The sequence below is a fragment of the Canis lupus genome, chromosome 3 (genome assembly GCF_048164855.1).
Source record: "Canis lupus baileyi chromosome 3, mCanLup2.hap1, whole genome shotgun sequence".
NCBI classification, from domain to species: domain Eukaryota; kingdom Metazoa; phylum Chordata; class Mammalia; order Carnivora; family Canidae; genus Canis; species Canis lupus.
The window spans coordinates 3,168,020-3,193,531 of NC_132840.1; positions in this window are offsets into that span (position 1 = coordinate 3,168,020).

Consider the following 25,512-nt stretch of genomic DNA (forward strand, 5'->3'; position numbering starts at 1 on the left):
TCATTTCCTGATGATTTAGGCTCAAAACATAAATGTGATATTTAATAGCCTGGTAAATAAATTCCAACAAATGTGTCTATAAACCAAATTATATCTCTATGCCTCATTGATCAGCATGTGCAGAGCTGGGTAGAAAGAATGTCTGCTGCTAATCTGTGTGTTGTAACTTTAAATCCTTCTCTAAAAAGCCTTGTATAAACAGAAACGGCACCTTTTCAGAAATACTTCAATTTAAATTCTGACGTAGTTTAAATGTGTTCTCATCCCTCACATACCTGGCTACTTCTCCATGCCTCTGCTCCTCTGCCCTCACCCAATTTTCACTGTTGTTTGACTTGCGATAACTCTCTTACTCTCAAAGATCTAATAATCTTTTTGTTCAAAATCAAATTAGAAAACCTAGGGAGAATGGCATGCAGTTGAAACAGTGACTCATAATGGGATGAAACCATCAGGGCATAAGCATGCACCGCAATAGGACCAGTGTTCAGAGCTCAGGTGTTTAAGTGGGATAGTCCAGTTATGACCAAGAGGGGTATAAATGGTCTTTGTTAGATCTGCAGCACAGGGGATTCTACTAGTATGTCAGTTATTATTTTATGTCAGACATCGTGAGCAGCATTTTATTTATATTATTTAAATCAATACTTAGATCACCTATTGGAGATTTTTATTAAGTTGTTATTACTAACTTGTTGGCAAGTTAGATGCATAAAGAATATGAAGTACTCTTTACTCAAAGGAAAATGAGGTTGCAGGAAGGCTGAGAACCAGTGAGACTTATGGGCATCTCGTGCTGGCACTTAATGGACATTCCCTTGCAGCACCACAGGCAACATAATTAACTCCCTTCCCACTTGATTTGGATCCTTGGGTCACACTTGTGAAGAAGTGAATTCTTAAGAGTTTTTGATGACTAACTGGAGCCAAGTGCCACCATTGCACAGGGTAGGTTAGACTATCTTCATGGATAGCTCTAGGCGGTTGACAAACAAGGGAAAGAAAAGCACAAAAGGGAAATACATGCTGGGCAAGTACAAATGAGAGCCCCAGTGAGATGTCCTCTGGACAGCTATTCATTTATCTAAGATGAAACTCAGTGCAAGTTTTGGATGAAGTGGATAAACTCAGGTTGCTGCCTACTTAATATGATCAAAATTACCCTTTTCTCCAACCACGTAACCGTCCTTTCACTTTGTTGTTGTAAGACCAACATGACCTGTTGTGGTTCAAGGGATCTCCACTGAGGTTGCTGCTCTTCACTATGTTGTGTGCTGCATCTGTGCCTTTGAGCAGGCCATTTAACCACCTCCGAGCCCCCATTCCCTCATCCATAAACTGAGGTCAATAATAGTCCTTTTAACTCAATAAAAGTGATGGTGCTCAGAGGAGACAATGTAGGTAAGGCACTTGGCACCGAGCCTAGTACCTAATGTCCCACAGATGTCTGTTAAAACTCTTTGGATTGTATGAAAGAAAGCAAGGCATTCGTTCTTGGGGGAACCTCAGATCAATAAATTGATCCAAATTAAGCAATGATTTGGTCAGAGAATCAATATTTTAAGGAAAAACTCAGAATACTTTATTTTGGTTCTTGCACTTACCGAATAAAACTCTTTTGAATTTGGATAAGACTACCAGCATTTGCTCATACCATGTTAGCCAAGGCACAGTCAAAATGTCAGTCTGTGTTTAATTGTACACGGCCTAATAAAGTACTGCCAAATATCATTAATAGCCATCAAGGAAGAAAAAGGTTGTTACAGACTAACATCCCCTTGGGAAAGACGCTGTAAAACAGAGTAGCAGGCAGCCCTATAAATAACTGTTAGCTACGTCTCCCCCTAAATCAGAGACAAGCCTAATCTTATTGTAAATTACATCAAAAAAGCCCTTCCCCAAAATGAGGTTACAGTAAAGCTATAAACTCTTCCCATGTACTAATATATTTTTAGATATTAATTTGTCAAGTGTGGGGTGAAGTAATAATTTAAATATGGGTAAAGCAGTCACCTCATCTAATAAAATGGAGAAGAAATATTCCTTAGAAACAGTCTTAGCCCTCCTTCTTTGTTCCCTGCTTTCAGTCCAAAAATCCATCAGAAATTTGCCCTGTGGTCGTCAGAAATGGCGATCTTGGTGACATTATACACGTCCTCCTGGAAGAAGTGGCCTTATCCTCAGAGACATCACAGATCAGTGTTTGGGGACCTTGAATCGTATTATCAGAGACATATCTAAATACATCTGACACTAAAATTTGCACCTTTTTTGAAAGGTTCCTTGTTGTTCTATCTGGGGTGAAAAAAATCCATTTTCATGTTGAATAATAATGTGGAAAAGAGCAAACTCTTGTTAAAAGGGAGACCTCGAACTACACTGTTAAACTGTTTCCAAGAATGAGAGAAATAAAGAAGCATTTGGGGACTTTTAAGTCTTTCCCCTCTCCTCCACCATTGAATCTCCAAGGTACCTGACGGTGCTAGATCTCTAGAACATGGTTTGTGTGAATGGAGGCTGAGGATTGGAAAAGGAGAAATTCCTTTTTCTCTGGAGCCATGGGGGGGGGGGGGGAGGGCGGTGTTGAGAAATGCAAATAAGCTTCTTACTGGCTTCTGTGTGGCTGTTTCTCTACAGCAGTGTTTTTACTGGCAAACCTGGCAATGAGCTCTCACATTCCCCCAAACAGGAATGTTACTCTCCTCGCTTTGTTTTAGGTGTGGTGAAATATTTTTGTTTGAGAAACTACCTTTGGAGGCAGTTTCACAGGAACATCAACTATTTGAAGAACTGTCCCATCAGTGAATATTTTTCATTGTCATCTTTGCTTAATAATGACAACAACGGAAGGCACAGGACCCAGGTCCACTTAGCACAGAAAGTCCTGATGGAACAAAAGTCCTTAAATATGGTTGATATAGAAAATACATGTGCTTATTTTTTAAAAAATAAGAATTATGACTTTTTTGAGTACACTGGAAAACAGTTCTATTTTTTACATGTGTGTGTAAGTATATGAAGTTATCACAATGGGTTTAGAAACAAAATCACTAGACTCAATCTGAAAAGCCAGGATAAAATATTATATCTTCACATTAAATTATTTTAATTTGATATAGTGAAAAATTTGTCGAAAGTGTTTCCTGCTGTACTTTAAGCCAGTTTAATTCAATACTATTTATAGAAATGTTTTTCGGTTAGACATTTTCTCTTTAAAATGTCCGTATTGCATATAGACATTAAGTTTACTTTTGTCCTGAACGCCACCTGAAATAATGCCTCTTAAAAATAATTGTAATATCTTTCCAGGATCCCTGACAATAAAGTAAAAAATAACATTATGGCACCATCTAGTGACCTAGTATTTCTTTTTCTTCTTTTGTTATTCAGCTTAAAAGTGCATATTTCTACTTATTATAAAAAGTTACGTGTACTTTTTAGCACATACGCAGCTAGAAATAGTTTCTTTATACTATTACCCGTGGATAAAGCAAATTGATCTCGACAAACTGAAATTTCAAAAATAACTTTCCACTCTGTAGAGTTGATGAGTTTTGTGAGCAGTTCAATAATTTTGGACATAGTGTAGTTCCACAAACAAATAATAATATTACCATAGACTCTTACTTGGAACCGAAGAAGAAAAGCCTGTCTCCAGAAAATGTTTTCATCAATAAATGAAACTTTTTCTTTTTTTTTTTTTTTTGTATTACAAAACTGACAAAGCTAGTTTTATTTTTTTCTGTATAAGCAATAATGTCTATGTTAGTGACAATGGCATAAATGAAAAAATACAGGTAAAGGAAAAGAAATACCTCGTAACCCACCAGAGATAATTGTTGAGGACATAGCCATGTGTACTTATTGCCAACAGGTATGTGCTGTCTGGTATTATGATATAAGCAAGTTGGCTTATAGCTTATTTCTGAAGCTCATAAATGTCTTGTTAGTTATTTATCAAACCTTATTATGTGAAAGTTAGACTGAATTTTAAACAGAGATGTACTGGGGCGCCTGGGGGGCTCAGCAGTTGAGCATCTGCCTTTGGCTCAGGGTGTCATCCAGGGGTCCTGGCATCGAGTCCCACGTTGGGCTCCCTGCGTGGAGCCTGCTTCTCCCTCTGCCTGTGTGTGTGTGTCTCTCTCTGTGTTTCATGAATAAATAAATAAAATATAAAAAAAAAACAGAGATGTACTGAGTTCTTGTGTGTTTGTGAAAATTGAATTATCAAAATATTAACCGATCATCCTCTTTGTAATGTGCTGCTTTATATTTGTGGTAGGAATTCACGCAATGGAACTTGCTCAAAGCACACTTCCAACCAGAGCCTGTAGGCTATGAAAGTTAAGTACATTATACTGGAGGTAAACTAATTGGGCAGTGGCTGCCTCTGTAAAAGGAAACATATTTAATAAAAGAGTTACCTTCACTGAGGATGCTGCATTATGCATTTCCACCATCCTCGAAGTGAGAATTTGACTCTAATAGCAAAGAAGTATCTCTCAGGAACATTTAACTTATTGAAAACAAAACAATGCAACATGAAAGCAAAATTACAGTTTGTTCTTTGGTTCAAAATCTTAGAAAAAATAATTTTCTAAAAAGTTTGAACGATTAGTCCACATTGTGTAAAAAGACACCTGCCAACTTCACTGTACGGTTAATTGACGTCTAGGAGTATAAAGGCCCATCGGTGGCTTCTGATACTCATTTCCAGTTCCCTTTCCTCATGGAACTGGGAACATCCTCTCACGGGACAGTGTGGGATAAGGTGAGGCTCTAAGAGATGAGGGGATGGATTCCTCTTGTCAGTGCCTACTGCGCCTCGCCCCGCGTGCAGTGGCCTTGCTACAGGATCTTTATTCTGAACCATAGGGCGTACTTCCTCAAACATAATTTTTAGTAACCAACCTTCACCATCTGATTTTCATGGGACAGCTGCCATATTGTTTGTACTCTTAATCCTTGGCTGTTGAGTGTAATTGTGAGTTCTGGGAGTGTGTTGGTGACTCTGTTTCTCTAGAATATATGATGTACTCCTGAGGGCACTCGGAGATGAGCTTCTCTTCCTATCGGTGGTGAAGAGGCTGCTTCAGACCTTATGTTAGTCCCAAACTTACCAGGGCAAATGCCACTAATTTTAAGGCTTGAGAATAATCCTCTTTGGCTTGCCGCTCTGTGTTGGGGTGGTAGCCATGCCTTCTAATCCCGGTGGGGCGTCGGCATTGCCACCGTGGCCCTGGGCAGCACCACTGCTGCAGCTCTAGGTCTCACCCCTGCCGCTGAGGCTCTGGGCAGCAGCAGGCCGGCCTGCAGAAATGGAAGACAGGGCCCTGCCCTCTGAAACCGAGAGAAAATGCCTCGCCCCATAGGCCTGCGTACAGGTGGGGCTGGCAGCCCTGATCCCTGAATCACCTTTAGGAACATTCTTCCTTTTCTTGAAAGTTATTGAATGCTCGCAGCTCTAGAGTTCTGTCTTGTAGACTCCCAGCAGCCTGACAGCTTGCCTTCAATCCATCCTGTCTCTAACTCCTTGGGTCCAAGCTGGTAGTGTTCCTGCTGGTATGAACCCATCTCTATCGTCGATTTCTACCAGACGGCAGATTTGATTCAGGAGTCACGTAATCTCCTTACAGCATGGATGTCCAGCCAAACTCTTGGTGTTCTCTCCACAACATACTTTCTTGTTATTTATTTATTTTTACTGCAACACGGATAGGTTGAGAATTTTATGCAATTTTAGTCCTACTTCCTTCCTAATTAATAAACCTTTTTTTTTTTCTTTCAATTTCTCTCTCTCCCCTCACCTTTTCCTATAAGCAGCAAGGAGAAACCAGGCTGTATTTTCAACACTTTGCTTTATAAATCTTCTAACTAAATTTCCAAGTTAGGCACTTAAAATATCAACTTTCCACAAACACAGGAACACCATTTAGCCAAGTTCTTTGCCACTCGATTAACAAATCTTTGCCTGTCTTCCTCTAGTTTCCAACATGATGCTCCTCATTCTAGTCCATATTCCTACAAAACACTCTCTTCTTCAAGACAATCTATGCTTTTTTTTTTTTAACATGCACTTCAAAACTCCTCCAGTTTTTACCTATTACCCAGTTCCAACCTATCCCAAAATTTTAAATATATGTTACGGTGGCATCCCACTTCCTGGTACCAAAATCTGTATTAGTCAGGATTTACCAGAGAAACAGAACCAACAGGACGTGTGTTTGTGTGTATAGTATATTATATATACTATTACATATTATATACATTTTAAATATTATAAATATAAATAATTTAAGTGTATTATATAAATATATTTTTAATTTATTTTTAGGCTTTTTTAATTAGTTAAAATAATTTTTTAAAGGAATTCTTCACGCTATTGCAGAAGTTTGGTAAATCCAAAATCTGCAGAGTAAGAGACTCAGAGAAGAGTTGCAGTTTTAGTTCAAGGACAATTAGCTGGGGAATCTGTGCTTGCTCGAGGAAGGTCCATCCCTACTTTTAATTGATTAGATGAGGCCAACCCACATTATGGAGAATAATCTGCTTTACTTAAAGTCCACTGCTTTGAATATTAATCTCATCTGAAAAACATCCAGAATAAGGTTTGACTGAATATCTGGGCACCATGGCCTAGGCAGGTCGATACATAAAATAAATCATTACACACTATTATTTTCTCCCACCAATGACGAAAGTTCTTACAAGATGGATAAAAATTTCACATGTGATCTTTATAAAGTCAGAAGGCTTGAATTTAGAAAGTAGGTATATATTTGATGGTAGCAATTTATTTTGGTCTGTTGGTAAGGATGTGTGTGTGTATATACACATTCATATATTCGATACATACTGAATACCCATGATACAACAATGAATTCCTTCCTGACAAACAAGTGTGAGACATTAACAGTGCATGCTAGGAGTTAGCATAACTGTATTTGCCTTATATGAATTTTACTCATTTAATCTGCACAATTCAAGAAGGTGCATAGACAAAAAGATAATAAAATAATATATTACGAGATGACTAGTTAATTCTTCCTCCCATAAGCACCTGGAGAAAGATGTTTCTAATAAAAAATTATGAAGGACATGAAATAAAATAGACAATTCACCAGTCTCTTGGAGCAGAGGTGTAGGGAAAAATAAGAGAAAGATTTTATTTCTCTTTTCTTAAGATTTTATTTATTTATTTGACAGAGGGGGAAAGCACAAGCAGGAGGTGTGGCAAGTAGAGGGAGTGTGAGAAGCAGACTTCCCATGGAGCAGAGAGCCTGATATAAGACTCGATCCCAGGACCCTGAGATCATGACCTGATCAGAAGGCAGGTGCTTAACCGTCTGAGCCACCCAGGCACCCCTAGAGGAAGATTTTTTAAGATTTTTTAATATCCAGATGATTCTCAATGTTCTCAATTTGGAATTAAAGAACAAAACCAGATTATATATTTCAGGAATAAAATGTCTATACATCTTCCTTTCTCTCACACCTATCTCTCTCTCTCTCTATTTCACATATGAATATATGAACATATATTCTCCCAGAAATGTTAGAGATGGCATCCCAGCAGAGATTAACATAATGAAATTAGGTCAGATGCAAAGGAGAATTTTTATCATTTTGACCCTCTGAGGGTTTTGGTCATCTAGGGTCAAATAAGTACACTTCAGAATACTTTAATACGTCATAGGATCTTATGAATATTGCATGATAACATATGCAAAGAATGTAGAATGGTAGCTGGCATCTAATCCCACTGTATATGCATTTGACATTATTCCTTAAAAATAAGACTTCATAAAAATCATCAAAGGATAAATCAAGTAAAAATGATAAGACAGTTTTCTTTCCCTTTCAAAGCCAGCACAGGTAAGGTTTTTTTTTTTTATTTTTTTAAAGATTTTATTTATGTATTTATGTATTTATGTATGTATGTACGTATGTATGTATGTATGTATTTATAGTGCAAGCAGGGGGAGGGGCATAGGAAGAAAGAATCTCAAGCAGACTTTGTGCTGAGTGCAGAGCCCCAAGCGAGGCTGGATCTCACAACCCTGAGATCACAATCTGAGCTGAAATCGAGTCAGACGGTCAACTGACTGAGCCACCCAGGTGATCCCTGGGTGTTTTGAATGAGAGCATCAGAGGGCTTTCCTTAGTAATGTACAATAAAAAAGTTTGCTTAGATGGGAACAGGACAATTCTAATATCAAACGGTGAACAATAATAAAGTTCAGTCACTTAGGACGTCTTAAGCTTGTACATACACGGCACCATTATTAAAACCTAATTCAATCATTCAAGTCACAAATCCATTTTGCTAGGTAAGCAGAGAGGTATGTTTTCTAATTAGGAATAATAAGAAAATATTTTATGCTAAGGGTCTGTAAATCATTTGAGTTCTGTGTTGTGGTACAACCTGTAACTCTGAGGGGTGAAATCCTAAATGTGTTGAAGGCACATATGATAGATTATCTGATAATATATATGATATAGTAGAGACAGACTTTAAAAAAAAAAGGAACCATTTAACATGTGAATGTGTTCTCTCATATGAATGTGTTCTCTCTACCACTTTTAAATCGAAGCAGCCTTCTCTTTAAAGTGACCACATTATTCCTGATTCACAAATGTACCCTCTATCCGATTTTTGAAATTTTCAGGGTCCATTTCTCATTACAATGCAAGTAGGCTACATTTTCCTTTCTCCTTTTTCTGCCCTTCTTGGACTCCTGACTTAACATTCAACTCATGTGTTATTTCCTCTTTGAATATATTCCTATTCTAGTCTCCTTCTCCTTGATATGTCTATAGCCCTTTAGCACATATCTATTTTAAAGCGTGTGTCATATTTTAATGAAAAGTTTTTAAAATAATGAGTTAGAAAGGTTTGTTTTTTGTTTTGTTTTTCATTTGTTTGTTTTGTTTTGTTCTGTTTTTAATTGCAAGTGACCTGACTCTGATAGATACTGATCACAGTTGCTGAGCTGAATGTACTCCTCTTCTTCCTTAATAACAAGGACCCAGATTTTGTGCATAGTGTCAACTTGATGAGTCTGAAGATATTTTTTGCCTCATCTTTCCCTGATTCTTCCTGCTTGGAATATGTTCAAGGCACTTTAGTATGAACAGAAGATATCTTGTCACCATGAGGTTGAGAGGCCCATGCTGGGAATGATGGGTCAGAAGGTGAACAGTCCCTATAGGACCACTCCCGAGCTCCTGTTCCTACACTCCTTGTTGCACAAGAAAACAGAATCTTCTTTTTCCTGTTGCTTATAGTCAAGCACGATCTTGATTAAAATTCTAACTCAAAATGATGAAAAAGATAATTATGGATTAATTATCCAAAATGATATAAATGTTCTATAGTCAACTAATGTTAATTATGTCTAATTCTGATGCTCAAACTATACACAGAAATACATACATATGTGGTATATATTTCTATCCACCATCTCTGATTTCTTCTATATTATATTTTTTTCATAGATGGGGCATTCGCCTTGGATTTGGCAAAATGGGATTCTAGATGTCATAGGTTTATCTTACTAAATAGAAACTCTGTAGAAGTTGAACTTTTTTTCTTGATCATTTTAGCTCAAATCTTTGGACTGACCAGATTCATGCATCCATCATTCAAACAAGCACTTTTTTTTTTTTTAAGATTTAATTTATTTACTTGAGAGAGAGAGAGTATGTGTGCATGAGCAAGTGGGGGAGGGCATAGGTAGAGGTAAAGAAACTCAAGCAGGTTTCCCAGTAAGTATGGCACCTGATGTGGGGGGTGGGGGGAGCTCTATCTCACAGCCCTGAGCTGAAATCAAGAGTTAGAAGCTTAACCAACTGGTTAAGCCACCCAGGCACCCTATAAACAAGCACTCTTATTAAGGAATGGTGTATATGGGTTGTTGTAGACACAAAAGGATTTTTTTTCCCCTCTAAATCCAATCAGGCTATGATTACTATAAGAATGGGTGCTAGAAGACAAATCAACTGGCGTGCTTTAGCTGTATTTATCTGAATTTCTGGAGAACATGTTATTTCCTATTCCTCTATGAATCATGCATCTATACTGGCTGGTTATCAAAGGATATTAGTCCTGCCATATCCATGTATATTTCTAGGAGAGATAGATAGAGAGAGAGAGAGAGAGAGAGAGAGAGAGAGAGAGAGAGAGAACAAATAAGTTAAAAAAAAAAGAGAGAGTTCCATGATACCCCTATTTCTGTCATCTGTCCATATTCTTCTACTCTATATTCTATCTGTTATAACCTTGGAAATACATCTAATTATTTTTCTATTTACTTTTCACTTTGTTTCTCATTATTTTATTTTCTTGTGTTAGACAACAGGATTGAAGGGTGGAGAATTTCTGCTCAGTTACTCACACAAAGAGTCTGGATAATGCAATTATGATAACATAAGAATGGATCTGAGAGTTTACTGACACATTGAATTTGATTATATCTCTTATTCACTTGATTCACCTGTTTTATTTTCTTTTCTCATAACTGAACCAGGAAAAAGCAGTCATCTCTAGAGAGTGGTTATTACATTTTTGCCTAATATTTTTAGACTGAAGTAATTCACAATTCTGATAAGGTTGGGGGCTTTTGAGATGTTGAAATGATTGCGAGAAATGAACTCATTTAAGGAGTCCCTATCCTCATGTCACAAGCCATTAGTTCGATAAACTAATGTCAGATCTGGAATATTTACCTAACCATCTAGAGCCCATTATTATAATCACACCTAACCATGTGGCCTTAAATGTTTATGGACAGAATGATGTGTGTGACCTTATTTCCACACAACATGCAGCAGCTCCCTGCTTGCAACTAGATGGATAATTTTAATGGTTTTATCTGGGTTGAGGTGGAAGCAAATCCAAATTGTATTTCTTTCAATATTTACTCAAAAATCCAGGGAGAAAAATGAATGTGAATTCATATTTACACTTATGCAATGATAGATAAATCCAAGCTGTTCAACATCCCCAAACCCATGCCTGATACCATAATGCAGACAAATGAAGTATTTACCATCAGACTAAAAATATATTATCCATACACACTGACATCCTATGATTTCAGATTTGAATATAAGGAATACTGTGGTGGATTTTATTTTTAATAAAAATGGATTTATCATATATTTAAATAGGATACTTGTAGCTGACAATAACAAAACACTGATTCTACTTAGAAATATATATTTTCCTGAGAAGGTTATGTAAATATTGAGTGCAAAATTTTAGAAGTGACTAAAGCAATAAGCCAGAGATGGAGATATGATTTTTTATTTTATATTTTATAGTATAAAATCCTTAGTAGAATCCATAAAAGTTAGAAATAATCAATATTGCCAAATAATAGGACTGATTTTTATGCAGTGCATGCTTTGTGACAGGCCTCATTCCTGTGATTGACATGTAATAACCCAATAAATTCAGTTATTTCATAGGTTCTTTTATCTTCCCATTTTAGAAATAAGGGAAACCATCTTAAAATCTAAAAGAATCAAACAATAGCAGGCAAAACGATGAGCACCTACTATGAGTAAGGCGCTATCAGTCCCAGGCGTTATTTTTTTCATTCAATAACCAGTAACTTTTAAGCTCCTAGCACAGGTCAGACATGTTCTGAGCACTGGAATAAGGCACCAGTCTTATCTTTAAAGAGTACATTATAGTAAGAAATAGCTACATTTGTAAGCAAATTTCAGTATACCACCATTTTGTGATACAAATGATAAAAACATTTTTTGAAGCACATATATGGGACCAATTGAATTGAGGAAGATTTCTTGGAGGATATAACATTAGAGCTGATTTGGAAAGGGTGAAAAGAGCTTCATCAGGTAAAGAAGGATGCATTCATTCCACATCAAGTGTTTCTGAATCTCAGTACTATTGATATTTTGGATGAATAAGTGTTGGTAGGGGGAGTCTGCATTGTAGTATATTTAGCAGCATCTCTGGCTTCGCCCACTAGATGCCAAAAGCAGCCACCTAGTCGTGACAATCAAAAATGTCTCTAGACATTGCTAAGTGTCTTTTGGGTAGAGGGACATAATTGTCTCCAGTTGAGAACCACTATTTTCCAAAGGAACAACATACTTAAAATCAAAGAGCATGATCATAAGTTCTAATGGAGATGAGGAGGAAGGATGCCGAGGAGGGATCTGGGGAGGCAAGTTAGGTCACATTGAGAAAAGCCAGATGACTACATATAGTATATGAGACTTAATCTCAGACAGCTGGGACCAAAGAAGGTAATCCTTTTGGTTATGTTAGGAGCTAACTTGGGCAGCTCTGTGAAGGAGAGCTTGAGGTGGAAAAATGATACTTACCTCTTGCTTTCAAGATACAATCTTGGGATATCACTTGGAATTAAGAACTTCCTTCTTATTTCACTTCCTTATTGCTTCCATAGGGCAAAAGAAACAGTATCTTCTGTTCAGTTGAGCCTAGATTTGTCTTTATAAAAAAGTCTATCCAAAGCATCATCTAATTCTTCACCTTCATGAATATGTGAAATATTCATGTCTCTCTGTCAACATAAAGTATCATCTAAAATAAGTCAATATGGCCTTATAAAATAAAATTATAGTTAAAAGTAAATATATAGATCTGCTATTATTGCTTCGGAAGGCATTTTCCAAATGTCCTCAAAATTCTCCAAAAGTCTTATAGTCCCCTAAGTATTATTCTCAATGCCACCTTTCTTTGACAATTTTCCAAATGTGAGATTTCTTTCTTGCCTCTTTTGAAGATTACAAATGCCATGACCCCCAATGATCCCACACAGAGTATTTCTGGTATATAGCATGACAACTGTAACAATGCAATCTGTCAAATGCATCCCAGTCAGAAAGCCACCAGAGAGGATCCTAGGAATTTTGATATATGCTGCATACCTATTGCATACAACTTTATGACTGCATTCAGTTTGGTTGAAATTTTGCAGCAAGTAAGAATATAACTAAAATGATCTACCCCCAAATCTCTCTTTAATATGGAAGAGAAATGAAGTATGTGTGTGTGCTGGTATGCATGCATATGCACGTGTGTGTGTTATAGTATGGGAAATTGTATAAAAGTGTTCAGGAAATTCTTACATACTTGTATACTTAGATATTTCACCTGTTTCTTATCTATTTCACATTGTTGAATTTCTCCCATAAATAAAATAAATCCATGCCAACTTTTTTTTTCCCAATATACTGAAGTCATTTGAGTGTTCAGTGGCATAGACCACTCATCTTTAGACTCTAGCAGTTTTTATTAAATTTAGGAATAACCCTAGAACCAGATCATTCTGTCTCAGAACTCTACACAAGAACTGAGTTTTTGGATCAAGTAACATTTTAATATATATATATATGGATGATCAATTTCAATGGCATATGGGTAAGTAAAAAATATTCATTAAATCTTACCTTGTAATTTGACACTGCACTCTAGACCCAAATTTATGAAAAGTCTGGTTGTCTTTCTTAATTTTACCTTCTTATTTGAGGAATATAAATACTAGCACTTTTGGAGTCTGGTTGTGTTAGCTATTGTATTCTCTATTCGAGCTTCATGTCATCTGCCAATTTGAAAAAGATGAAACAAATTCAAGAAAAGAAACTCCCCACCATATTTTATATCTAAGTAAGATCAGTGTTGAATAATAAACTTAACTACTAAGCTCGTCACAGAAGTAGTTAGACTTGAAAAAAAAAAGTATTAACTGTTACCATTCTCAGCATTTAGCACCAAAATGCATCAAAAATTGAGTACTTAAACCAAGAAATAACAATTGTATTCAGAAAAAAATAGACAAAATTTAAGTGAAATTGGCAAACAGCTGGGCCATGATAAAAAAGAAAGCTAAAGTAGGTAAAATCAGAAATGAAAAATGATAAATTACAATTGATATCACAGAGAGGATCATGAGACTACAAAGAGCAATTTTATGCCTATAAATTAGGAAATTAGAAGAAATGAGCAAATTCCTAAAAAATACAATCTATCAAGACTTAATCATGAAGAAATAGAAAATCTTAACAGACCAATAACAAAGAAGGCATTTGAATCCATAATAGAACTTTTCTCCAAAAAGAAAAGTCCTGAACAAGAATGCTTCCCTGATGAATTCCACCAAATATTCATAGAAGAATACTAATGATTCTTAGATTTTTTTCAAAATTGAAGAGGAGGGACGCCTGGGTGGCTCAGCAGTTTAGCGCCGCCTTCAGCCCAGAGCGTGACCCCGGGGTCCCAGGATCGAGGCTCACATGGGGCTCCCTGCATGGAGCCTGCTTCTCCCTCTGCCAACTTCTCTGCCTCTCTCTGTGTGTCTCTCATGAATAAATAAATAAAATCTTAAAAAAAAAAATTGAAGAGGAGAAAACATCCCAAACTCATTTTACAAGACTACCATTATCCTGATAACAAAAGCAAATAAGAACATTGCAGTCAAAGCAAACTATGATCTGATATTGCTGATGAACATAGATGCAAAAATCCTCAACAAAATATCAGCAAACAGAATTCAACAACACATTAAAAGGATTACATACCACGATTGAGTGGGATTTATTCCTGAAATGCAAGGACAGTTCAAATTACTCAAATTAATCATTGTGATATACCACAATTAACAAAACAAAAAGTAAAAATCACATTATTTCAATGTTTAAAGAAAGAGCATTTGACAAACTTCAACATCCTTTCATGAATAAAACCCTCAATAAATTAAGTCAAGAAGGAATGTAAAGAAACGAAAACAAAAACAAACAAACAAACAAAAAAAGGCATTGTATTCGATAGTGAAAACCTGAAGCTCTCCTCTGAGATCAGGAAAAAACAAACACAAGAATATCTACTCTTGCCACTTTTGTTCACTATAGTATTGAATTTCCTAGCCATAGAAATTAGCAAGAGAAAGAAATAAAAAGCTTCCAAAATGGAAAGAAAATAAAATTGTCTCTGTTTGTAGACAACATGATCTTGGAAAACCCTAAAGATTCCACCAAAAATCTTTTGGAATTGGTAAATGGATCAAATAAAGTTGCAGGATACAAAAATCAACATCCAACAATCTATTGTGTCTCCATGCAGTAAAAGTGAACTATTCAAAATAGAAATTAAGAAAACAATTCCATTCATAATAGCATCAAAAAATAAAATACTTAAGGTGAAATATCTGTACAATGAAAACTATAAAACATTGATGAAACAAATTGAAGATAAGTGAATGAAAAGATATTGTATGTTCATGGATTGGAAGAGTTATTGTTAAGAGTCTACACTACCTAACACAGTCTAAACACCCAATGTAAGCACTATCCAAGTTCCAGTGCCATTTTTCACAGAGATAGAAAAAAACAATCCTAATGTTCATGAAACCACAAATACTCCACATAGCCACAGCAATCTTGGGAAAGAGGAAAAAAGCAGAGGTATTACACTTAATTTCAAGCCCACATTAAAAGCTAAAAAATCAAAGCTGTATGTTACTGATATAAAAAAGAGAGCTCTGAAATAAACCCACATAAATATGGTTAAAAAATTATGACAGAGATGTCAAGAATACACAAATGGGAAAGGACAGTTTCTTAAAAAAAATGGTGATGTTAAAACTGGGCAGCCAAAAGTGAAAGAATGAAATTGGACTGCCATTTTATACCATACACAAAAATTAACTGAAAATAGATCAAAGATTTGAATGTAAGACCTGAAACCATACAAAATCTAGAAGAAAATATAGAGGGTAAACTCTTTGACATTTGTCTTGGTGGTGATTGTTTGGATCTGACACCAAAAATAAAAGCAATGGATGCAAAAAATTTACAATTAGGACTTTTAAACTAAAAAGATTCTGCAAAGCAAAGGAAACCATCAACAAAATGAAAAGAAAACCTAGTGAATGGTAGAAATATCTGCAAATCATATATCTGATAAGGGGTTAATATCCAAAATATATAAAGAACTCATACAACTCAATGGCAATATAAAACAAAACAAAAGCAAGTAATCTCATTTAAAAATGAATAGATGATCTGAATAAACATTTTCCAAAAAAAAAGAAAAAAAAGACATGGCCAATCGGTACACGAAAAGCTGCTAAACATCACTAATCACCAGGAAAATGCAAATCAAAATCACACTGAAGTACCACCTCACACTTGTTAGAATGTCTATTATCAAAAAGAAAAGAAATAGCAAGTGTTGGAGACGATGTGAAGAAAAAAATGAACTCTTATGCAGTATTGATGGGGTTGTAAATGGGTACAACCACTATGGAAGACAGTATGAAGTTTTCTCAAAAGAAAAAAAAAAAAAAAAGAACTGCCATATGATCCAGCAGTTCCATTTCTGGGTATTTACCTGAAAAAAAAATGAAAATACGAATTCAAAATAATATCTGCGCCGCCATGTTCATTGCAGCATTATTTACAATAACCTAGATATGGAGGTAGCCTCATTGTGCCCAACAGTGGATGAATGGGTAAAGAGAATGTGGTATAAATGTATGCATGAAATATTTTCCAACCATAACAAAGATCTTGTCATTTTGACAACATGGAGGAAACTTGAGGGCATTATGCTAAATGAAATATGTCAGACAGAAAAAGATAAACACTGTATGCTCTCACTTGTATGTGGAATCCCAAAAGAACAAAAACAAAGACTGAACACATAGATACAGAGAACAGATTGGTAGTTGCCAGAGTTGTAGTGGAGGAATTGGTGAAGGGGAGTTAAGAAGGAAAAATCTTCCAGCTATGAAATAAGTCCTGGGGGGCAGCCCAGGTGGCTCAGTGGTTTAGCACCGCCTTCAGCCCAGGTGTGATCCTGGGGTCCTGGGATCGAGTCCACGTCGGGCTCCCTGCATGGAGCCTGCTTCTCCCTTTGCCTGTGTCTCTGACTCTCTCTCTCTCTCTCTGTCTGTCTCTCATGAATAAATAAATAAAATCTTAAAAATAAAATAAAATAATAAAATAAAATAAAATAAAATAAAATAAATAAAATAAAATAAAGTAAAATAAAATAAAATAAAATAAAATAAAATATAAAATAAAATAAAATAAAATAAAATAAAATAAAATAAAATAAAATAAAATAAAATAATCCTGTATTAATAGTAATACTCTATGGTATAGTTGGAAGTTCCTAAGTGGTATGGTTGGAAGTTCCTAAGTGAGTAAATGTTAAAAATTCTCATTAGACAAAAAATATTGACTATGTACAGTAATGAATATTAGCTACAATGATCGTATCATTATGTTGTATACTTCTGAAACTAATATGATGTTTTATGTCAATTATATCTGAACTTAAAAAAAGGGATACTTAGGCAAAATAACAAAGATATTTGCCCCCAATCACATGACTAATAACTAAAAAAGTTAGAATATGAAGCCAATTCTGACTGTAGTGTTGGAGACCTTAATTCTTATGCTGTTATTCTTCTCTCTCAGGCTGCACTCAATACAAAGATGGTCCAAGCTTACAGTTCTTTCATCCCTTTAACTTGTAGGTCCTTTATGGTAAGTGATGTCATCAGAGATTTCCAATATACCTAACAAATCACTTATTTAAAAATGCTTAGATATATCTCCTAGATCTACATCAGGATGTGGGCCATATTGCAATGTGTATCTCAAATGTAGGTCCCATAGTGTGACGTGTGTGTATATAAAAATATGCATGCATTTTTTTAACATAACTAATTCAAAGTCAGAGAAAATTGTAAAAATATTACAAAGTTCCCATATACTTTTCACTAAGTTTCCTCCAACGTTATTATGTAACATTATTACATGACTACAGGTTAGTATCAAAACTACAAAATTAATGGTGGCATAATTCATGTTGGAAGTCATTAAGAAACTGTCTTTAGGAATTTCTTATGTTCAGTACCAATCATTTAACTTCAAATTTCACCTAAAATTTTGGTTATTAAAAGTTTTATGTAGTTTCCTTAACTTTTTCCATAATTTCCTTCGAACATTTCAAGATTTCTAATAAATATAACCAGCCACTCAGGATGCTCTCTATGCTACTAGAATCTTTTCTGATGTAAGGTGTGTGGTAATTATGACTTCCAAACACCACTAAGTATTATATAGAGCCTGCTGAGGAGAGAAGAAAATAATAATATACCAATTTCTACTCTCAGAAGTCTAAAAGGGACTTTGAGAAAATATATTTAAATAAGCTGCTTGCATAATTCTGATAAAAGCAGTTTATAGATTCACTTAGGAAGACTATTGTACAAATGTTGTTATTTCAGCTATACAAATTTAATATCAACTGTCTAGTGATACGAGAAAGTTCCCATGCAAGCAGATATTCTTTTAAAGGAAGTCTAGCTAAAAAAATAAAATAAAGTAAAATAATAAAATAATAAAATAAGATAAAATAAATAAAATAAAATATAAAATAAAATAATAAATAAAAATAAAATAAAATAAAATAAAATAAAATAAAATAAATAAAATAAAATAAAATAAAATAAATAAAATAAAATAAAATAATAAAATAAAATAAAAAAAGGAAGTCTAACTAAACTTGTAACACACGGAGCTTCATGTTTTCTTATTCTACTCTCCAGATACTGACTAGGTAAAAGAAAATGAGACATGTGTTACCTTCAATGTAAACAGAAATGATAAAAGAAAAAAAAAAGGAGAAGAGAGAAATAAAAGATGAAGGAGCAACCAAGGAAGAGATGAAGAGGCAAAATGGTAGACAGAGATGAGAGAATGGAGAGAGGATAGATAAACATGGCTGGAGGGGAAGAAGTAAAGGTATGGAAAAAAGAGGGGGAAGAAAGAAGGAAAGAAAAAAATAGTTAAAAGTATAATTACAGATTATCTATGAGGTATTATATATCACATGCCATGCCGTGTGATTTACTTAGACTGTTTTATTTAATCCTTTCAACTCTTAAGAAATTCACCTGTCTCTGGTAGTCATGACTCCCAACCACTTCTCTTCAAAGATGCATTCCAGAAACTATACTTAGATTTGAAATGATTTTTGACACAGATCTCAACTCTGTTTCATTATTTCTAAATGTACCTATTGTATTTATAGTATTCTGGTTACAACTGATTTTTTTAAACTGAAAATGTCTTTATTTCACTTCAACATTTAGAAGATATTATTTTGGGTATAAAATTCTCAATGGAAATTCTTTCTTCAACATTTAGAAGATATTATTTTGGGTATAAAACTCTCAATGGAAATTCTTTCTTCTCTCCACCATCTGTTTTCTATGTGTGGAGGCTGAAATGAGGAGAATATCCACATATTTCCAGGTGTTTAGTTGTACAGTTTCAGTAAGATTGAGCTTATCTCTAATAAGCCCAACTCCCAAAGTCCAGCACTGTTGCTCCCAGGACTACTCCCTTTTATTTTGTCAGTGTCTGAGCTTTGGGTTTGGAGGGTTTTAGCCCTGGGTTTCATCTTGCCCATTAGTCTTAGCAGAAACTCTGATGCCAACCACTCTGAAAAGGGACATGAGTAATATATGAATTGTTCCTGCTTTTTTAATTTGAGCCTTCAGTATCCAATAATGTTGGGAGAGGGATTTAGAAGAGAATGACTATGTTGATGAAATTATCGTTGACTGCCCATGTAGAACGTCTCAGACTCCAATATATTTTGCCAGCCCCGTCAGCAACAATTCTTCTCTGTCCTCTTGTTATCCAGTAAAGTGACTGGTTGGACAGACCTTTTTCACCTGTTACCAACAAGAGAGACCATCTCATCTTTCTGGAAATCAGTCTATCAGTTTTCTTTGTCCATTCAATATGTTTGATATTTATATGTTCTGGATTTTTCCCTCTCTCTATTTTTTTGGGGGGTGGGGGCATTACTATGGGGCTAATGGTCTTATGGTCCCAAGTAGAATTCTAGCTACTAGTCTTCTTGAAGGAAGAACATCACCAGAGTAGGACTGTGACCCAGGAACTGGGCTACTCAACTCATGGGAAATTTTCACAGATACAAATCTCTGAAGTCTGAAAGGAGTATATGGTTAATTTAAGAATATGTGAGAGAAATAAAAATTTTTACTTCTAATTATTCTGGTGAAGCCTAGATATTCAGGAATAGTCTTCTGCCATTATTGGCAGATAGGTTTAAGTTGTCAGTTCTCTGTGTTTTATAATCATATAATCTTATTCCACATTTACAAACAGTCTGACATTTCATACTGACAGATTATCTAATAAACAGTAGCTACTGGTGTTATAAGAAATAAATTTTCAAAAAATAAGAGGAATCATGATGTTTCCAAGGGAAACTAAATGACTGTGAAGATATTTTATGAAGTACGGCTGACCCTGAACAACATGGGTTTGAACTGCACAGGTCCACTCATACATTGATTTTTTTTTCAATAAATACAGTACAGTACATTAAATGTATTTTCCTTATGACTTTCTTAACATTTTCTTTCCTCTGGTTTCTTTTATCGTAAGAATACAGTATATCATACATATAATAGAAAATATGCTCATCGACTGTGTTATCAGTAAGGCTACTGTGTTAACAGTAGGCAATTAGTATTTACGTTTTTGGAAAATCAAAAGTTATACATGGATTTCTGACTGTGCACAGGGTCAGTACCCCTGATCCCCACATTGTTCAAGGGTCAACTGTAACATACTTCATTTTGATAAGAATTTTTTTTTAAAACAAGGAAAGGAAAAAAAAAACCCTTTGTTTTAGATTTTAATAAAGAGATTTTTGAGTGTCTTTTGGTTCTATAAAATATAAATCTAACCAATGATTCCATTCATTTGCATGATGAATGACTATTCACATTTATTTCTTTTATTACTCTTAGCAAGGCAGAAAATAGCTCTTTTGCATGCTTCTGCAGAAATTAATTGTTTTTCCTTTTTCTACGGTTGTTTAGGGTTTGTATTCTCAGTATGAAAAGATGACAGCTATTGTAAGTTCCTTAAGTGATAATTAGTCCTCTATGACAGTTTATTATGTTGCCACAGCTTATTAAAACTCTTCATTTTCATACAATTACCAAATTCACCATTGGAAGGCCACTTTCAAAATGGAAATTTGCATGCAATTGCTAATTCCTTCAAAAAGAACACAGGTGAAATTTTAGTAGGTTGGGTCAAATGTCAGGATTAAAAGGACACGCAAGCACATGCACATACACGCATTATTTTATTTGCTTTTGTTTCTTTTTTGTTAAAATTAATTTCCTTGGTTACTGCAAATTTTCTGGAAAAGAAAATGAAAAGTTTCATCTTCTGAATATGGAAAGAATTTGTGAAAATGGTTTTCTGCTTTTGGTTTCCTCAGTGTGTGTGTGTGTGTGTGTGTGTGTGTACTCAGCTTTGTGACATGCTAAGAACTTGTAACATTGCTTCAAAATTCACAGAAAAATGACATAACGATTCCCTATACTAGAAAATTGAGAATGTTTATTTATTTATTTTAAAAGATTTTATTAATTTACTTGAGAGAGAGAATGATAACAGAGGGAGAGGGAGAGAGAGAAACAGGCCCCCACTGAGCAGGGAGCCAGATGTGGAGCTCGATCCCAGGACCCTGAGATCATGACCTGAGACAAGCTGAAGGCAAATGCTTAACTGACTGAGCCACCTAGGTGCCCTCAAAATTGAGAATTTTTAAAATTATTTTCTGTTGTGCACTAGAACAATTAGCAATTATCAAAACAGAAGTAGTCAATTAAAAGAAAAAGAAATTTCCTTCAAAGAATTAGGGGGAGAACCAGCAGGCTGCCTATCAGGAAACCTGAAATAGTTTTTGACTCTTATTCTTTATAATAAAGATTCATTTGCATATTTGATTTTCTGGTTGTCAAGCTTATATTATGCTTATTTTTATCAAGTACTTTTATAAATTTTAACCAATACAGATTCGTGTAATCCTCATGACAATGGCATGCAATGCAACTATTACTCTAACTTCGCGCATGAATAACTAAAACAAAGAGAGGTTATTTACTTTGTCACACAGCTCACAAATGACAGAGAGAGAATATGAACCCAGGAAATTAAAATTTGAATATTCACCATAATTAGTAACATTGGGGCACTCCACTGAAACTCTATCGAAGCTTGACTTATCTAAACCTCTGTAGTATAATTTTCACTGAGTTCTTGACACTTTTACTTAAAACAATAAAACGAGTATTTCACTTCATACTTTGAAATTTTCAATGGGACCAATTCTCAACAATTTTGCATACTGTTCATACTCTTTTTGATTTGGCACTTGCCTGATTATGCAGGTAAACTGTTGGAACCCATCTGCCCCATGAAGAGCTCTATACTTAAGCAATACGGAACTACATGTACCTACCAGAAGGCGACCTTCTTGGGATCCTACTAGTTTCCTCCACCAAGAGCCGCTGATCTCTACTTCTACTCCTGGGGTCATTCCTTAGACTCAGCTGGGACACTGCTTATATGTGTGACCTTGTTTGAATTCTTTCATAGTTAAGCACCTCATTCCTGTACAGTAACTACTGTGCCTTTTAGATACGACTAATAGAGAAATCATCACACTGGACTCTTTCCCGATAGGCATGTTTTTACCCCACCTTAACTATGAGATTCTTGAGGTTGGAAGCAAGGCATTGGTATTTGCATATACTCTGAACAGACCCTGTAAATGATAGACACTCCCTCAGTTTCCCTCTTCCGAGCTGAGAACGCATTCACAGGCAGTAACAGTAAACTGAAATGCGGGTGTTGAATATTCCAGTTGGCTGAGGTTGGTGGTACATCTCATGATGTAATATGAGATATTTTTGGCTGAGATACTTTTGTACTTCATATTTTGTCTGTGGCTTTCCCTCATATTTTCAACTTTTTATTTACAAGATGGCTGCAGAATCCCAGAGTCACATTCTGATTTGGAACAGAGAGCGGGGACAGGAAGCAGTGTCAGTGCAGGGAACTGATACTAGTATTCATAAAATCACATCACAGGGGTCAGCATGAATATTTAGCTTTCCCAGCTTCCATAGTGAATGCAGGCAAGGGAAAGAGTGATTTGAAATGGGATCTGTGAGCCAAACCTCGGTGGGAAAATCATAATTTTACTTGGATCTTCAAGATCCATGTCCAGAGTCTCAAAATTTTCAAGAAGTGTCTTCTTTTTTTTTTTTTTTTTTTTTTTTTTAATATCAGCCGAATGCAATTACTTTGGGAAGTTGTTTCAAATCTAAGAGATCCATAAGGGGGGCACCTACTGTTTCCCTTCCAAGGTACACATTTACGGATCTTAATTGGTCCAGTGCTAAAGGCCTGAAAGAGGGAGGAGGAGGGTATGTGTGTATGAGGGAGAGAATTGGATCCACAGATGCACAAACAAGAGGTTTGTGTTCTTTAACACAATTTGTATAGTATCTTCTGTAAGGATAATTGTAGTATTTTCAATAGTTTGAGGGGACACAGCATGAAATACGTCACGTATTTTTCCCTGAAATGAGCTCTCTTCCTAGAGTTAGAGATATTAGAAGGAAACTCTCCTTTATGTCATTGGAATAGTACTCTTTCTGGCCTTGTCCTGCTCCAGCTTAGGAGACCATTTAAGAGAAATATCAACACAGACATTTCTGTCAACTGACACGAAAACACTGAGTAGAGCAACTTACCTCATGTAGTGACTAGTTTAAACAGCTACATAAATGTCTGTAAAGGATTACGTTTGAGTCAGCGTTTTATTCTACTAGAGCATTGATGGAGAAAAAAACTGTAAAGGGCTTTCATTATTATTGTTTAAGTTCCATAATCAAAATAACAATAGCTAATATTTAGTGATCATCTATATATATATATATATTTTTTTTTTTTTTTTTTGTGATCATCCATATTTTATTGCCGGTCACTACACTTACTGTCTTTAATGTGGTGCTTTGTTTTTTGAAAACCTCACAGCTACTTTATGAGGTGGGAACTATTTTTGCACTGATTTTGTGGCTGTGGAAACTAAGACAATAAGAAATACTCAAAGTTACATGCTGTTAAGGGGGACAGCTGACCTCAAAGTTCACATTTCATCACATTGTGTTGGTTTTGTGGCTGCCCCCGCCCCAAATGCGGTGGCTTAAAACAAAAGAATAAAATTATTACCTCACTGTTGCAAAGGAAAGAAGCCTGAAATTAGTGTTGGCAGGACAGCATTCCCTCTAGAGGTTCCTTGTATCTTTGACCTTCTGGTGGCTACAGGTGTCCCCTGGCCTGTGGCCTTGTCATTCCAATCTCTGCTTTTGTCTTCACATCAACTATGTGACACTGAGTGAAAACTCCCTCTGTCTCTCTCTTATAAGGATACGTGTGATTGCAGAGGTACCGCCCAGGTGATCCAGATAATCCAAGAATCTTGCCTCTCAAGATTCTTAGTCACATTTTTTCCACATAAGTTAATATTCACTCTTCTGTCATTATCTAGTAATATTCACAGGTTCCCCCCACTGGAAAGTAAATATATCATCGGGAGGCCAGTTTTTTAATCTGCTACACACATGAAGGTGAAGAATCCTCAAAACCTGCTTAGAAAGCTCAGAACTACCCTGTGAAATTTGGTCCATGTGCATTGGCATAGAAAATACATTTCTTCAAGGGAACAATAATGATAGGAATCTAACTTAACATAAATAGAACTAACAAAAAGCACTACAAGAAATTATTAGAAAAATAATGTCACTGCATTAGGAAAATGTATAAAAAATGACAAGAGATGAGTTGTGTTACTCCAAAACCCTTACGACAAAATGTGGCTTAGGTTGGGGCCTGGAAGCTCAGTGATGCAGCCACGTGCCTGTGATCCAATTAGAAAACAGGAGAAAGAAGACTCTGGGTGTACGCAGTCAGGAGGTGGGACATGTGGTGTACCTCCTTCACAAATTGGCCAAATACTGATGCTAGAGGCAACATAATGCCTCAGTCCAATTGATTTGGATCCCTCCCACTCTTTTCTGGAAGACTTGCACCCAATACTGGCATCCCAAAGGAAGCAATGAAAGGCTGGCAGGTTCTTATGTAATTTCATCATGTTTGAAAAATGCTTAATCAATGTCTTTGCCAAGTTTCTGAATTATAAGGTGTCACGTTCCATTTAAAGATCTCCCTTTCTCCCATGGTATATAGTCAGGTCTAAGAAAGCTACATGGTGACACTTGCTGATAATTGTAACACTTATATTCCCAAGTTTGGTTATTAGGGAGGCAATACTTTGTCGCTGGTCCATTTATTTTATTTAATAGTCCTTTTGAATCTAGATGGATACTTTTACTCAGCATCTAATGTAGACATAATGTGGACACATACTTTTAAATCAAGATCCATCTAGTTTGAGGCCACTTTGTAGATGCAGACAAACACTCATGGAAAGGTAGTCACTCTGCAGCCAAAGGGCATTTGCACAAACACGGAGATATCCAGGTGATCCAATGATCGATTATATGTTGCAATCTTTTAAATTAAAATGAACTCTGT